The sequence below is a fragment of the Protopterus annectens genome, chromosome 2.part1 (genome assembly GCF_019279795.1).
Source record: "Protopterus annectens isolate FY-2018-M chromosome 2.part1, PAN1.0, whole genome shotgun sequence".
NCBI classification, from domain to species: Eukaryota; Metazoa; Chordata; order Ceratodontiformes; family Protopteridae; genus Protopterus; species Protopterus annectens.
Genome location: NC_056729.1, coordinates 859,695,334 through 859,713,651, shown reverse-complemented (window position 1 = coordinate 859,713,651; position 18,318 = coordinate 859,695,334).

The window sequence follows — 18,318 nt, the reverse complement described above, 5'->3', positions numbered from 1 at the left end:
AGCAGTAATAAATACAATTGAGTACTTTTAAGATGATGCAAAAGTAAAAAAGTAGGTAGAAACACAAGTACAGTAAAAGCAGATGAAAATTTTTTTTTTTTTTTCTGAACAAGTGCTGAGATCAAAGAAACAGATTTGAGTGCTGAAACTAGAAAACTGGCTAGTTATAAGAAAAAAAAACTAAGCTAGAAGGCTTCCCTCCAACACAGAAGGGCTTGGGGGCTCAGAAGCCTACAAATAGTCTATACCACTTAACAGGAAAGGCAGGAAACAAGCTTACATTTTTTTTTTTTTTTTTTTTTTTTTTTGTTTGTGATGACAAGATTATGCTTGAGGCTATGGAATGTTTATGGCAATTAAGATTAAATGCCTGTATGTTACCTGGCATCAATGAAAATATATCTATTTCAAGTATTTTAAAATATAGGTCACATTTTATATGACCATATTTTAATTTTATAATGTATTTTATTTTGTATAGTTTACAATTTATTAAATACATACTTATCATTTACATATTTATATATATTTATTTATTGCTATAGTAATTTTAAATATTTAACAACAATATATTATAAATTTTCTATATACATTTTATACAATAAGCATTTAATTTTTTATTGTTGCTATCTATAATATATTTATTTATTTATTTATTATATATGTATTTTAAATATGTATTTTAAATATGGTTTTATTGGTGTCAAGTGATTTTATATACATCTCCACATTGACATTGTTTAATTAATTTACTATGTTAATTAGTTAATTAAGTGATTAGGAAATTATGTGTGTGTGTATATATATATATATATGAATGGCCCAGTTGTAAATGCTGAGCAGTGCTTAGCAGCATGCAAATCCACTTAGCTAAGCTGGGGTCTGCTTATAATGGGACTACATAATACTCAAAGTGGTAAGCAGAACTAATCATTGCTAAGTATTGCTCAAACAGGTTCTGTTTAAGCATTGCTTGGCTTGGCTTAGCAGTGCTTAACAAAACTGAACTAAAGGCAAAGAACATTTTTCATTTAAAAAATAAACATTGGATATTAATTTCACATTATTGATACAGTATTATTAAGTGCTTGTATTTTACTTTACATGACATCCCCTTATGTGCTTTCATTATGTTACCTTGGTGTGTGACTGTACTGTATCAGACAGATGTGCTTAAATGGTAGCTTTCACCTTATATCTCCACTGACACTGGGATTTTGTACCAGCTACACTACCCTTGTTAACAAATATCAATAACTACATAAATAAATAAAATAAAAATTAATATAAAAAGGCTTTCCATTGTAAGAGCCGAATGGTCTGTTTGGATATTCAAACAGTGCACCCACTGCACACAAAGCTATGAGTCTAACCACTCAGCTAACTTGGCTGTGCATATTTTGGCTATACATTTCTATATAGCTTCTCGATATGTTTTAGCACTGCTGAGCAAAGTGCCATGCAGACCTGCTCACCTATGCTTAAACTTTGAAGAAAAAAAAATAAAAAAATAAACCATTAATTAAAAATTAAACATTAGACTTCAACATATTAAATAGGTGTCCGAGTACACTTTCTTTATTGTTTTAGTGCCATACAGCACTTTCAAACTGCAGGGGGTGTGTTACGGATACTGTGACACACCCCCTACAAGACATTACACTTCACATTACAAAATAAGTGTCCGAGGACACTTTTCTTTATTGTTTTAGTGCTGTACAGCACTTTCACAATCCGGGGGGGGGGTGTCACGGATACTGTAACACACCCCCATATGACCTTACACTTCACATTCTTAATAAGTGTCCAAGGGCACTTTCTTTATTTGTTTTAGTGCTGTAGGTACTTTCACAATGCAGTAGGATACTTCTGTTAAACCTTCACTCCCAAGCCCCTCTTATTCAAAAATCAACTTTAAAATAATCTCAGCTAATAATACTAAAATAGAACTAGTTCTACATGCTAAACCCCTAGGTGTGCTCATAAATGGAAAAGTTAAATTTGACACTCTCAATTAAACAGCATTAAAATATATTATATATATTTCTTACAGGCAAACTTATCTGCTTCATACTCTACTGAATGTCTCTCCTATACTCACAAACTTACACAACAGCCTATAAATCAAAGCTAGAACAATGTTACAAGAAAGTAGCAACATTTGCTGCAAATCTCCCTCATAGTCTCAACAATGTAGAGCTTTACAGCAAGTAAACTGGCTGAAACTCATTGACCAACTACAGCACTCATGTATTACCACAGCATTCAATATTTTAACTTCCTTCAAATTGCCCTACTTTACAAAACATGCTACTACCCTACTATCCAACAAGACCACTCGATGCTAAAGAAAATGGATAACTTACTACTACTGAGTTTCAAAATTCTGCTAGGAATGCCCTCTTCTCCAGTCATATTTCAAAATTATGGAGTGCCTGCTCCACACTTATACAATCTAATAAGTATGCTTTCAAACTGAACCTTAGACAATTCCTAGCACAATTGAGTCTTTGCTCATGCAAATATCCCAGAGTAACTCCTATAAAAACTCCTTCTGCCTGTACTATTTTAATAGCTTTTCTATACATATACACTGACTCAGAGCTATTCTACATACACCAACCATCCAATTCTATCATCCTAACCTGCTCTATACACCCCTATTATCTCTTGCATACTACCTTAAACTGCCTCTCCCCCTCCTACCCTGCCTCTGTCATACCCCCTGTAAGCAACCCTCCTTACTGTCTTCTCCTCCACTATATGACATCCTCCAGTCTCCTTACTTTATTCAACTCTAACTACCTTATACTTCCTTGACCAAACTAATCATATCCCTGTATCTTCCTATAGTCTTTACTAGTCCCTACCATATCCATACCATTACCCAACCTAAAATTTATATCTAATATAACCTCCTCCTTAAAAATGAATGACATACTCTCATGTAATAACTTCTCTTTATCACATGTATCCTATAATAGCACTCACCTTATGCCATTTTTGCCAGGGCACCTCTGACTTCGGCATTTGCATGACAGAATTTCCCTCTCAACAAACTAATAATTCATCCCTCTATTGTCCACACAAATGTTAAATAATAGGCTACACTTGTCTGACTACCACTGTACATGCCTGTCAAGACTGCACTGAATTTCTTCATTAAAAGTGCCTCCATCCTAATTATTATTCTGAATGCTTCACGACAAACTATATGTTTCTTGAAAATCCCCCCCACACACACACACACACTGTTTGTAATTCTGAAAGTATCACTCATAATTGTAGATAAAACATATCTTATTTTCATGTTCAAAGTTTTAATTTTATTTCAACAATGTTCTTCTTATTGTAACTGTGTTGTTATTGCTGCACTAATTCCTGTTTTATTAGTGTAACTTTCTACTATTGTAAGTTTTTACTATAACTTTATGGTAACTTTGAAGCTTTTCCACCCAGGCCTCTGCTAAAAAAGGGTTATTATGTCCAACTGGACTTTCCCAGTAAACTAAAGCAAACTAAAAAATAAATAAATAAAAATGTAGACCTTAACTATGATGTCAGAATGCATGGAGATAATACAAAAACACAGCCAGGAAATAAATGTGTAAAAAGTGAAACAGAAATAGAACACGAAGCAACAAAACTTACACTAGTTGCACAACTAGGATCACCACAGCAATTCCCTTTAGAAAACAACGATCTTCATCGCTCGGAGCGGCTCCGAAACAAGGAGGAGTACAACTCGAGGAACAACAATGGAAAAGTATGGAGGAGGCAGAGGATGGACTCTCGGACTCTCGGAACAACTACAGTTAAATGATGTAAGTTTCAACAACAATTTTTTGTATGACGACAATTCATTGTACAAAGATAATACTTATGAGCTTATCACGAGTACTACTGGTGATTATCACATTCATAATTATAGTCAAGTTTTGTTAACTATTGAACATGCTGACATTTTCAGCAGAGGCCTAACTTATGTACCAGCAAAAAGGGCTAAAATCACTGACTTATTAACCGAGCTCAAGTTGTTCACGAGAAAATTGAATTTAGCAGTTTTACACCAGGAAGCGCCTGGGATGGAAAGCAGTTCCATGTACATTCCCAGTGTAAAAAATCCACCACTGCATCCTAGAATAAAACTGTTTGAAGAAATATGTGAGCTTGACTTCAGGCACTTGATGCAGCAAAAGAAGCGACAATGTAATTATTTCAACAACTTTTCAAGGGCACAACAAGACATTTTAAGTGAACTAAAAGCCACTAGTGATGTGCGCATCATGCAACCTGATAAAGGGGGTGGACTTGTGATTATGAATGTACATGATTATAATCAAAAATTATTGAATATTTTGTACGATGAAGCATATTCTGAAGCTTCTATTAATGAGATAAATATTTCACATTCTAGAATTGATTATACACTTGAGGATATGTTATGGCAGGGGCAGATTGCAAATGAAGCATACTATTACATGCAAGTAAAAAATCCCAAAATTCCTGTAATGTTTGGAGTACCTAAGCTACATAAGAATGTGCAGCATCCACCTATGCGACCTATAGTGAATGGCACTGGTTCTAAAACTTATTATATAGCAAAATACATAGATATGAAGCTAAAAGAAAAGATAAAAAGTTTACAATATATTTGTCATGATTCATGGGATTTTCTTACTAAGGTCAACAGTCTATCTATTGATAAAATAGATGAAGTGGTATTCATCACAGTGGATGTTAAGGATCTATTCACTTGCATACCGCAACAATTGGGCATTGGTTGGTTCACTGATTTCTTTTTTGAAATTTTATGTACACCTCAGGATGAACTCAATGCACTTGTTGATCTTTTGGAACTTGTTTTATCGAATAATTTCATATACCATGATGGACATTATTTCAAGCAAATTAAGGGGGTGGCAATGGGCTCCCCCGTAGGTACTCTATATGCAAATGTCATCATGGCAGTATGGGAGCATAGATTTTTGTTTCCATCTGAATTCATGCAACACATACGGTTATACAGTCGATTTTTGGATGATTTATTTTTTCTCTGGAAAGGACCTATAGAGTTAGTTGAACAATTTATAAAATATATAAATTCTACCACTGATTTCTTGGTTTTTACACATGAATTGGACAGTAATAGTATAGCATATCTGGATGTACTCCTGCAAAAAGATTGGGTGAAAAACAAATTAAAAGCTAATATACATTGTAAAAAAACATATTCTAATAAATTTTTGCATTTTCAAAGTCATCACCCCCAGCATGTAAAAAAGGCTGTATTGAAGGGACAGTTAGTGCAAGCAGCACGCATGGTTTCTGAATATGACGAGTTCATTAATGAATGTCATTATATAGTCAATATGTTTAAAAATAGGGAATATCCAGAGCAATTTGTTCAAACTATATTGCATGAAGTGGTCACCAAGAGAAAAAGTGTTTTTTATAGACCACTATTGGAAGAAGCTGATTTTATAACTTCACATTCCACAGAGGAACATACTTTTGAACAGTTACCAGAAATAATGGGTAATAACAACACTTCTGGTGGTGACACACATTGCAATATGGGCAATTCAAACAAGGTAAAATTTAATAAGCCTACTACATCTTTTATTACTACCTACACACAGGATTCTGAGCTTATAAAGGAGCTAATTATAAAAAACTGTTTTTTCATAAAAGGGGATGTACCATTAGTAAATCTATTGGGGCCACATCCTACTATCATATATAAAAGAGATAGTAATTTAAAGGATTGGTGCAATATTGCTTCAAATTTACAGAGAAATAATACAGGCTCTATGAGGAAATGTAATATGTGTAAGTATTGCTCACACATTATGGAAACTGAGCAAGTATGCATAAACAGTGTCAGTGTACATGTAAAAGGAAAATATAACTGTAACACCTCTGGGGTAGTGTACGCAGCTTTATGTACACAATGTTCAGCCTATTACATAGGTAAAACTGAACGGAAGTTGAGGCAGCGTATTTATGAGCATCTTTATGACATCAGTAGGTGTTCAGAAAACAATGCATTATACAGACACATAATGCAATATTCAACACATAATTTCAAGTTCCTAGTATTGGAGCAAGTCATTTCCTCACCCAGATTAGGTCCTTGGAAGATTAAATTAGAGTCAAAGGAATACTGGTGGCAAGTATTTTTAAATGCCACAGTATTCCCAGGCATAAATGATTCTATTTCTATCACCAGTATTTTAAAATTAAGAGCTCTTAATAGGTAAATATAGGCACATTTTTTCATATGTGGTCAAATAATATTTCAATATATAGTATACACATTTTCAATGTTGTCCATAGTAAAATCATATATTATTCATTATATACTCATGATGGTATTTTTTATTCAATATTTTTTATTCAATATTTTTATTAAAATGAATTTTAAAATGTTTAAAATGTATGCTTGTATTATATGCATTTTTAAAACAAATATTCACAATTTGTTCTTAAATGCATATATATTATCTATTTATTCATTTTTGGACATTATCATATTCATATTCACATTACGTAAGGGTAGAAAAATAAATTAAATTTAATTATTATATTAGTTTATGTTGTATATTGATATCACAAATATATACATATATACATTTTTATATTTTCTATATATATATTTTATGTAAAAAGGAAGTATTCATGTGTTTTCACATATATTATATCAGTATTTGATTTCATTAGTATTTAAATAATGAATTGATTTATTGGATAATTGTTGTATTGGTAGCATTATAAAATTAGCACAATCAGCATTTCAAATTTGTCTGATGAAGGATGGAGTAACACAGCCGAAAGCGCTTACCATTCTTTCGTTCAAAAAAACAGTGGAATTTACGGACAGTTGTTTGCTCTTGTGTTTGTGCTACTGGGCTATCTTTTATACAGTTCGTTGTTTTTTGTTCATGATCACCACAAACAGATTGTAGTGCCCTTTTAATGAAAGAAATAATATAACTGATAATCGAGAAAATGGAGATTAGAAGAGGAGCAATAACAGAATAGCAGAAAACATTGTAAACACTGAGGATGAGGATATATAGAAAAGTGAAATGACAAAGGGAATGGAGAAATATACAGATTTGTAATAAATAAAAGGAAGTTGAGGAAAAGAATATGAAAGAAAAAAACTGCTAAAAGATGTACAGGAATCAGATATACCTATAAATAAAAATACTGAGAAAGTAAATCTGTCAAATAATGCTATTGATATAGGGGTCTATATTAAATCCTCGAAGAGTAGTTCCATTGAACGACTATTCATCAACACATAATCAGCGAAGTCACGAAACTGCCAGTGTTCACAACAGCAAATTCTTTCCCTGGGAAAAAAAATCACTTGCCCTCAAAACACAAACACATCAATTCAGACATAAAGTAGGGGGCTTTGCCACCCATGCCCCCCCCAATATGGGGGGGGCTGTTTCCCCCACCCCCCAACTTAATATATCAACTCCAGGATCACACTACAGTGGAGAAAATGGCAAACTAACAGGAATGGCCAAGCAATTTCTTTCCCAGGGAAAGAAATCACTGATGTGAACGTTCGAGGTTTAGTGACTTCGCTGATTACATGTCGATGAAGAGGCGTTCTATGGAATGCCTCTTCGAGGATATGATATAGACCCTTGTTATAGTGGGGTATTAAAGAGGTGCAAAGGTTGATATGAATGTGCTAATCTTAGGATAATAAAGAATGCTTTAATGTTGCAAGATTCAGTGATAAAGGGTTTATACAAGATAGTACCTAGAATTAGGGGAGATCTTATTACTATGTCATGTTGGGAGGGAAGGTTGTTTTATTATAGCAGAAGGTGTAAAAAACACTGTTTAACCTAAACACTAGAAAGACAGAAATTTTGATAGTGCCAAGAAATAATGTATATAAAGGCATATCTGGTCATAAAGCTAATGAAATAAAAGAAATAATGAAGTTATGCTTCTAATACTGTTATACAAATTATGAACTTCAAGAAGCAATACAATAACTAGTGAAATAAAAAGAAAGCAAATGCAAAGTACATCTAAGAAATGTTGGAAATGAGATCTTGGGAAAAATATTAACCAAATATATCAAAACATTTTAGACCACTCTCTTGTATGAGGGTGAAAAAAACAAAAAATTAGATCCCATTGAACTATTTTGTTTAAAAATGGTAGGAGCAAATAAGAAGCCAGTGGAACTGGAGAGAGCTTTGCAGAGAAATTACATAGATGCAAGTGTAGTAATGGAGACATGGTTTAATAGCAACGATCCACCCATTATCATATGGAATTATGCAGGGTACCATAAATACAGAACAGGAACCACTGAAGGAGGAGTCTTAATTTATATAAAGAAAAATTATTAATCTACCAAGTTGCCAGGAATTGAGATATCAAAGTGGGGGTGAGGGTATGAACAAGAACATTACCAAAAAATAGTGAGAATGTACAAGACCTCTAATAGACATTTGCAAAAAGGAAACATTTGTAAAAGATCCAAAAGAAATAGCAAGTGATAATAATATTATTACAGTTGCGGACATAACTCTGACTGGTATTCATAGTGTAGCAGTGATCCATGAAGAGCAGTGCTATAAGGTTATTGCATCCCAGACTGTCAGAATGACTATAGAAATGTGTAGGACTTTTTTGTGAACATGCCTTCTATCAGAAATGCTTAATGTGAAGGGGCAACTTTTACTTGGTTTAGGGGGTTTACACATATGCACATGAATTTGATTCATAGACATGAATCTATAATACACTCCCTTGCATACAAAGTATGTAAATTATCCTGAAGTTACACAAGAAGGCAAGGTTGCAGTCAGAATATGGAGATATGAGGGGAACTGAGCTGGTGCATCTGCATATCTAGACTTGTGCATACATGGTCAGACTGTTGAAGTGACAGCTGGGCAAAGTAATTTATTGTCTCATTTTAGTGCTTGTGCATACTTAATACAAACTAATGGATAGGTTGCTGTGGGAAATAATTTGTGTGTTAGGGTGGTGCTTGTTCATACTTGGACAAACAAGTTCACAGATTGCAACTCCAATATCAGTGGCAAAGCACCACATTTATCAATGGATGTGCGGACCACATGGGTGTCAGACTACAAATTGCAAAATGACCTCATTAGCATATTATGCTTTATACCACTTCTTATTTGCATGTCATTATCTTTAGGTCATGCATATTAGGGTAAATGGCCTCTATGAATCTTGTCTTTGCTAGGGTCATTCATAGGCATCAGGAATACCCCTCTCGCATTTGTGCAAGTGACTGTCAATACCATCCTAAGTCTTGTGTAAGATGGAATGGTATCATTTCATCAAGGCACTCTGATCAAAAACTATTATATTTTGCAAAGCAATGATCAAAAGTATTATATTTTACAAAGCAATGTTTATTATCAGTACGTGAATTTTAATGCAAGAGACTTAAGCCTACTTGACATATTGCACTCAAGATCAGATGTTAATACAAATAATTCTGAAGTAACAAAACATTTAGGGAGCTTATATAATTTAGGTATGCAATAGAATAAGAACATAAAAATGCAATTGAAGAATAATGTGAAAGTACAAACCAGATTGTTCACTAAGGGAAATTATGATGTAATTAAAGTAGAAATGGAAGAATGGAAATGGATGTAAGAAATGAGGGAAAGCACTGTGGAAGGGAATTGGAAACTGTTTAACAATAAAACTGAAGAAATGGTGGAGAGCTGTGTCCCAATAATAAAGGTTATAAATAAAAGGACGAAATATAATGCTCCCAGTAGAATATAAATATAGTGATGTCAAGTAAAAGGAAGAAATGTTTATAAATAAAGTAAAGGAAAAAAATCCATCAGATCAAAGAAGAGTGTGTGAAAATGTTATGAGTAAATTAGAGGATAACAAAAAAGCATTTTGTAACTATATCAGAAATTAAAAGGGTTTCAGATATTTTTCCCTGAAGTCAAGTAATAATAAAGAAACTCAGGATTTGGAAGAAATAGACAACATTTTTGCTGAACAGTTTACTATACAGAGAAAGGAAAAATGAATATAGCTAGATCAAAGTGATATATGGAATGCAGGGAGTTACCCACAGGTAACAGAAGATATGGCACAATTAAGATACGGTATGAAGCAGGACCAGTTGACTTGAATGTTTACTTTATCAATGAAATTATTAAGGAGTGTTTGTTGAATATGTTTCACCAGATATTGCAGCAGAGGTATATATCAAAAATATGGAAGGTGATCTTTATAACGCTTATCCATAAAAAAAAATGGAAATACCGATTGAGCCACTAAAGTACAGACCAATAAAGTTTGACTTGTGTATTTGGTAATGTATTTGAGAGAGTCCTGCTAAAGTTAATTTTTTAGGTTAATAGGATCATAAATATCTCCTAGATTATTAGTCTGTAATGACCTTCAGAAGCCTAGCTGTTCCCTCCCATTTTTTTATAACCCAGAGCTGAGAAGACATTTACATATGAGCCCTATCCATAAGGGACAGGGGTGTTAACCAAGGGTGAACTTGTGGTTTCCTATCCCTCCATAGAGATTATGTTTGAACAGATTAAGAGGCTTAGTTTGTTTTATGTCAGGAGGAAGACAATTCCAGGGATGTGATAGGCTCTGAGATACATATATATCCCTCCATGTTCTGTTTATTTTGCAGAAGAGGTTGTGAATTTTTGAGCAGGTGTTTATGACACTATAGGACTTGCAGATGCCAGGGGGACTGAAGGATGGAGTAAGCTGACACTCTGTAAGTGAGGCAGAGATCATCCCTCAGTACTATATAAGATAAAAAGGAGTGGCAGGGCTTTGAGAAAGCCAGTGTAGCTTGTATGATTTAAGACACAGATTTTCTTAGTAAGAAAGGGTTGTTGTTATTCAAGTTGTGTCAAATGTGTAGAAAGGTACATACCAGAGGGGGCATTATACTCAATGATTGGTCATTTGATAAGTGCTGAATACAGTGGTATAATCACATCCCTGGATCTGGACACCTCAACATTAATCATAAGCTGTGCAATGAAAAAGGACTTCATTCCAATAGTGGACATGTTGATTGAAGGACAGCTTATTCTCTACATAAGGGATAGATTCCTGCCCCATAAACTTCCCATACTCTGGAACAGGCTACCCATCTATGTCAAGCAAAAATTTTCATTAGCACTCTTCAAGAAAAATCTTGATGAGTGGACGGGAAATAGGAAATACACCCCGGGGATCACTTATGTGTCTCTGCTTGACAGTGGAACAGGAAAATAACTTTCTTGGGTGGTGTAAGCCAGGGAACCTTGTTGGCTAGGCTTACGGAGGCCCTTGGGCTGATAGCCAAGTACCTACCTATGAACCTATAAATTTGCAGATCCCTAACTACATACACCTTCTCTAAGGACCTAAATTTATACCAATAAATAAACAAGACCTTCTGGAAGGATACATTCCTAACTCACTGTATTCCTAACTTATGGAATAAGTTACCACTAAGGGTCAAACAAAGTCCTAGAGTGGGGACCTTTACGACTAGTATTTATGATGTCACAAATGACACAAATATATACCAGGATTATATAAAATAAAAAAGCCCCAACACAACGTGGAATCACCAATTTAATAGCACAAAACACAGAAATCCCAACGACTGAGCTCTTTCATCATAGTAATGTTGGTTGGTACAAACAACATTTAAATAACACATCTCCTGCTTATTTTGAGAAGTGAGTGCTATTAAGTGCTTGAAAATGGAGACACAAACTTTGAAGTTTGTTTGCTTAAAGGTGTATATGACTGGGCATCTAATGGTCCCAGTGATCACTTACCTAGTATATTGTTATATTCCTATGTTCTTTAATCATAAATTATAGTGGAAAGTATAGGAAATGCCTGCATGAAAAGTTGTTGCCCTACGGAAAATTTGTTACTACAAAGGAAAGAGTAGATGTGGTAATGTTATTACCTGCCATGAATTCAAAGGAAACAATAGTAAATTGAAGTATTATTTTTTTCTAGGTATGTAGTGAGCCTGAAAAGGAAGGGTTGTATCTTTATGGAGATTTGGCTTTGCATCGGTTAAATATGAAACAAACAAGGACACAGCAAGAAAACAAATATTTTTGACAAAAAGAATGTTGGATGATAGAATTATTGTGGGCAATTTAAAGGAGGCATTCATAGCAAATATCAACAAAATGAGCTATAGATAAAAATAAGATTGGTTTAAATGAGGGCCTGAGCAGGAAGACAGCAACCAGAAACAAAGATTATTTAGGTGGCATAATTAAAAATCTGTTCAATTCATTGCAAGATACCTATAGGAAAACTTAAGAAATAATAATTACATTTCAAAACCCTTTATAGCCTTTCAGGGTTTTGAGAATTTTCCAGAACTGAATGAGAATCTCCTCCAGAAAGCAAACTCCTGAAGGAAGAATCAATGCAAGAAGTCAATAAAGATTTATCACATTCTACTAATAACCAGGCAGGGGAAATGTCAATCCCTGGGATTCATGAAGCTCGGCGCAAGGACGGTTTTAGCCTTGTGCCGAGCGTCCTCCAATTGCCAAGGCTGAAGTGGACATAAGTCCTATTGATGTCATCCAACCTCATCCCTTCAGTTTCAAGTATCGCAAAACATTGATTGCAAGCTCCACATTTCCTTGTATATTTACACAACTTAACATTTATAACTGTGGAAACTTGTTCTAAATATTTCTTTATATTAACCCCATTTTGTTAAAAACACGGGGCTATCCCCTAAAATATTCTTAACTTCTTGATCCACTTCTAAAATATTCCAATTGTTTTTCACAATGTCTTTAATGCAATTGACATATGATGAATACTGAAGGACAAAAGCCCTATTATATATTTTATTCTGAGGTGTTTCACCTCTTACAGAAATACTATCTGATCCTCTACCCAGCAAAGGGGGATATTTTTGACCCCATTCATTTATTACATAATTAGTAACATTATTTAACATAGGTAGTGGATAACTCCTACTAACAAACATTGATTTAATATTATTAATCTCTTCTTCCATAATCTCGTAATTGGAAGACATGCGGGCTGCCCTAATACATTGCCCTTTGTATATGTTTTTTAACATATGTCTGGGATGGTTGCTAGTATACTCCAAATAACTGTTAGAGAAGGTTTCTTTTCTATATATTTTAGACTGAAACCCTTCACTGGCATGGCTAATGTATGAATCCAAATAAGCAATACCATCGGAACTGTATTTATATGTAAACTTCAAGAAATCACTAGTGCTATTCAAAAATTCAATAAAGGATTCAATAATTTCCACTGATCCATCCCACAAAATGAATAAATCATCCAAAAATCGTGAATAACAGGTATCATATTTGTAATACTACTACTAAATAATTGTGTTGTCTCCCATTCCAACATAACAAGATTAGCAAATATGAGGGCACAAGATGCCCCCATTGCAACCCCTTTAGTTTGTCAAAAATATTCTCCTTCAAAGTATACATAATTATGATCTAAAATGATAGTCATCATATCTGTTATAAGACTTATCTTGTCCCAGTCCATTTTGGAAAACTTCCTTAAACTATTACAAAAATCTTCCAACCCTTGCTGTTTAGGTATGCAGGAGAATAAATCAATAATGTCTATAGTGATAAAAATTAAATCTTTATTCCAAATGTTGGAAGTTAAATTTGCCAAAAAAAACCCCATGAATCCTTAATCATATGAGGAATGTTAGTATAAATAGGTTTAACCCATCTGTCAATAACTACACCCAAAGGGTACGTTTTTGACTTACTAACAGACACGATGGGACGAAAAGGGGGATGCCTAATATTCTTATGAATTTTTGGAATACCCACTATTGTAGCTAAAGTGGGGTGGTCATCTTTTAAAAAATTATATAAATCAATAGTAATCCTGTTGTCCAACATGTTTTCTTCCAAAATCAAATCGATATGTTTGTATCCAATATTAATTTCATTAATGGATACCGTTTCATAATTCCCTGTCTCATGTAAGATTTTGTACAGCTCATTAATGTAGTCTAGGGAGTTGAATAATACTACTCCCCCACCCTTGGCTGGTTTCATTACCCGAATGGCTTTATTGTTAATCAATTCTACTAAACCTTGTCTTTCACCTTCGGTTAAATTATCCTTAGTGACCCCGTTTTTAATTTTTCTATTAATTTTATATATATTCTGGGACAATATTTTTTAAAAAACTAGCCACTTTAGGGTGGGCTGGTGGAATAAATGTACTCTTCCTTTTTAAAAAAAATATTGTCTACAGGTGGGGAATTATTTTTAAAATATAACTCCAAGTTTAATCTACAATATAATTTAGTCTAAATTATTGTATCTACTAAGTTAAATTTAACACTGGGGATGTATTTCATTCCTTTAGATAGAAGGGTAAAATGTTCTTGTCATATTTAATAAATAAATTTAATTTACATATGTGGTTGATTTATTTAGGTATACGTATTATATGTTATTCATGTTTCTATTTCTTTTATTTGTGCTGTTTTCTTGGTGTATTCATTTGTGTGGCATTGTCTGGCAGTGGCACTGTGGAACACCCTCTGCCTGATGTCAGGAGATCGGTAGTCATGCACGATGATGGTAGTGATGAAAAGGCACAATCTGGTATTGCAGAGGATATGTCTGACAGTGACATTGTGACTACCACATCCCACACCCACAGTATGGGCACAGTCATTATGCCTATGCATATCCATGATAGAGATTCTACCAAAAGTGGACAGGTTGATGGGGACTCAGTTGACCAGGTAGTGTTTACCCGAGTTGCAGAGCTGGTAGAATCTCCCCCGTCTTTGTGAGGGTGATGTACATTACAGGAGTGTCAGTAAAGGTGCTCAGGGAAGGTATGCCTTCCACCTTCCCCTGAATATGGTGTGTTGGTTTCTTCCACCCATCATACATGCAGGACCACAGGGGATGCAAGTTCCACTAAATCCTCAGATAGTCAAACTACTGTATGTTGTGCATTCTGATGTATGACACAGCTTGAACAGAGTGAGTGATTCCTTGGACAGGATGAATGATGCACTGGATTATGTAGTATCTGTTCTGGATTGTCTGCTGAGTGACTATCAGTGTCCATGAGGTCACTACATCATGAGATGTCAGCTGACATGGCCTTACATGTGACATTTCCCACTACTGCAGTTGTAGTACTTCTACTGCTGCACCTGTGGTAGATGTGTCCACACCTAAACATGGTTGGCCACATTGTCATTGTTGTGGGCATAGTCATGTTGACAGCTCATGCATCAGACAACATTCACATTTAGGGAGCACTCAAAGTTGTAACCAGGGTCATGGAACTAGCAGTTCAACTTTTGACAGAGGTATCTCATGTGCTTGTGGATGTCCATGATCATATTGATCCTCTACCATGCAGGGCTCACACCTGTCTATTGTATTCATGACATTGTTTTGCTCTGTATTATTGTAAACTTGTCTCTACTTGTATGTCTGTTTGGGGCTTTTCCCCTTGGGTCTCCACTGAAAAAGGGTAAATTCTTACCCAACTGGACTAACCTGGTTAACAAATGCAAGATAAATAATGGTGTAGTGGTGGCACAAAAGATGTGGCTGTGTCTCTGCAGACCCACACACAGTTACACCTTACACTGTCAATGCCTCCCCCAACACACACACACACACACACACACACACACACACACACACACACACACACACACACACACACACTCACACGCACACACACACACACACACACACACACACACACACACACACACACACACACACACAGTCTTCTGTTTATTGAGACAGACCTAATGAGGTCAATTGAAGTAGAAATTTGCTGTGACAAACTGTTGAAAGTTTTAGATGATTCTAGAAATAAGTAGGATACTAGTTTGCCATTATCTCTAACTTTTTTGACAGTATCTACATAAGATAGAAGTACAGTGTTCATACTATGGGAAGGATGGGAGCCATGTTGCATGGGGGATAGGAGTTCTTCCTGCCTGAGATAGTTTAGCAATTGTTTTTGGATACATTTTTCAAGTGTTTTGGAGAGGGACAATAAGATTGCTATTGATCTAAAGTTAGTAATGTCTGTTGAATTTCAAAAACACAGATAAACATAAGCTATCACCCCTTTTGCCTGTCACTGTCAGAGTTCCACAAGGCTATATCTTAGGGCCATTTCTCTTTATTATCTTTACCGATGATTTCTATACTGCTCCATCACCTGCCTCTATCATACAATATGCTGATGATACTTCCCTTATTTGTTCTGCCCCTCCATAAATGAACTCCAAGTAAAGTCTCAGACTGCCCTTAATAATATCGAAAAATACCTCTCAGACCGACTGATCCTAAACCTAAACAAGACCAAACTTATGATATTTTCCAATCCCTCCAGCAACAACCAACAAAAGCATCTCTCTTTCTTCGCCGCCAATAATACAAAGATTGAACCTGTCGAATATACTAAGCTCCTTGGTGTTACCCTAGATTGTAACCTAAAATTTGACAGACATATCACTTTAACAATCAAAAAAGTTCACACAAAATTAGGTGCTCTCTACAGGGCTAAACCATATCTGTTTAACCATGCTAGAATTGCTACTGCCAGAACTCACCTACTTTCCACCCTTCTCTATTATTCACAAATCTTCACAAACCTTCATAAATATGATTTGAATAGCCTAGAAGCCTGCCATAATAAAATCACCAAATTTGACACAAACCTTCCTCATAGAACATACCATTGTATAGCCCTCCAAAAACTAAACTGGATTGAACTCCCTAACTTACTAGCCCTAAACCAACTAATAGTAGCTCACTCCATTATTTATAACCCCGGCTATTGCCCATTCTTATCTAACCTTGTATAACCCTATTCCAACTTTACCTCCCCCAGGTCTGCTGATAAAAACTTACTCAAAGTCATCATATCCCACAATACTCATGGTAATTCTTTATACAGCTACTCCATAGCCAAAACTTGGGATGACCTTCCCCAGCATTAGCTATCTATACCAAATACCCATAGCGTCAAACAGCTACTTTTAAGTATTTCTCTAATCACTGGTTATGTTCCTGTACTACCCCTGGCTAAGCAAACACACTTCCCGCCTCCTGTCTTTTTTTCTATCCATGTAATTAAATATTGTTTAATTTCTGTTTCTTATTGCTGATGTCATACTTGACTCTTCTGGTTTGATGTGTGACTTTTCATCTTACATTAACTTGCTTTAATGCTATTTTTTTATTATTATGTAAACTGTCATACTAATCTTTTTGATACTGAAACTAGCATATCTTAGTATAAATACTGTAAACTTATTTCTTGGGAGCTTTTCTCCCTGGGTCATGCTGAAAACAGGCTTTTTTATAGCTCAGTCGGACACTACCCGGTTATCAAATGTAAATAAATAAATCAATAAAAATAAATAAATTCCATGCAGGGAAGCCAATAGGACAATGGGTAACAACAGTTAACCAACCAATTTTGTATTATCTACATTTGAGTTAAAATTTGGTTGAACACAACTGGATTCTCTTTGTTGTTACCCATTGTCTTATTGACTTCACTGCAAGGAATTCATCTGTGTTTTTGGAGTTTGTGAATATTCCGAGAGTTGCTTGCCTTTTGTTACTAGTCTGCTGAATTTCTTTCTTTGTGTGGAGGGATAATATATGTCTTTTTCCAGAGACATGGAATATGGGATTTTTGGACTGACCTATCTATAAGGATTGAGTTAGGACAGGCAATGCTATTGGCTGCTGTTTTAAGGTACTCATTTGGAAGATCATGCTGAAGTAGAGCATGGTTCGAGTAGTTTTATATAGGATGTGAGCACAGGTTTGAAAGGGGAAAGTGGATGTGGTGATATGTGGCTGCTTGGAAGGGTTAGAATTAAATGTTGCGGAATCCTTGGTTAAAGATGCTATACTATCTATGAAATAAGAGTTGAAATGTATTGTGGTTTTGAGTGATGAGTTATTGGGAGAGGGGTTAGGGCTAAATGTATGGCTGGAATGCACAATTTCTTTAATTGCTGTCCAGAATGTTTTTGGGTTGTGGTTACTATTATTCTGAAAGTTATTATAGTATAGTTTATTCTCTTCATTAATTTGCTTTTTAATATGATTGTGAAGCACTGCGGTTTTTGAGATATCATGATTTTTTTGACATTCTTTCTATGCTTTTTATCTATCCTGCATTAGCATTCTACTCTTTTTAGATAGCCAAATTACATTATTTGTTTTTAGTCTC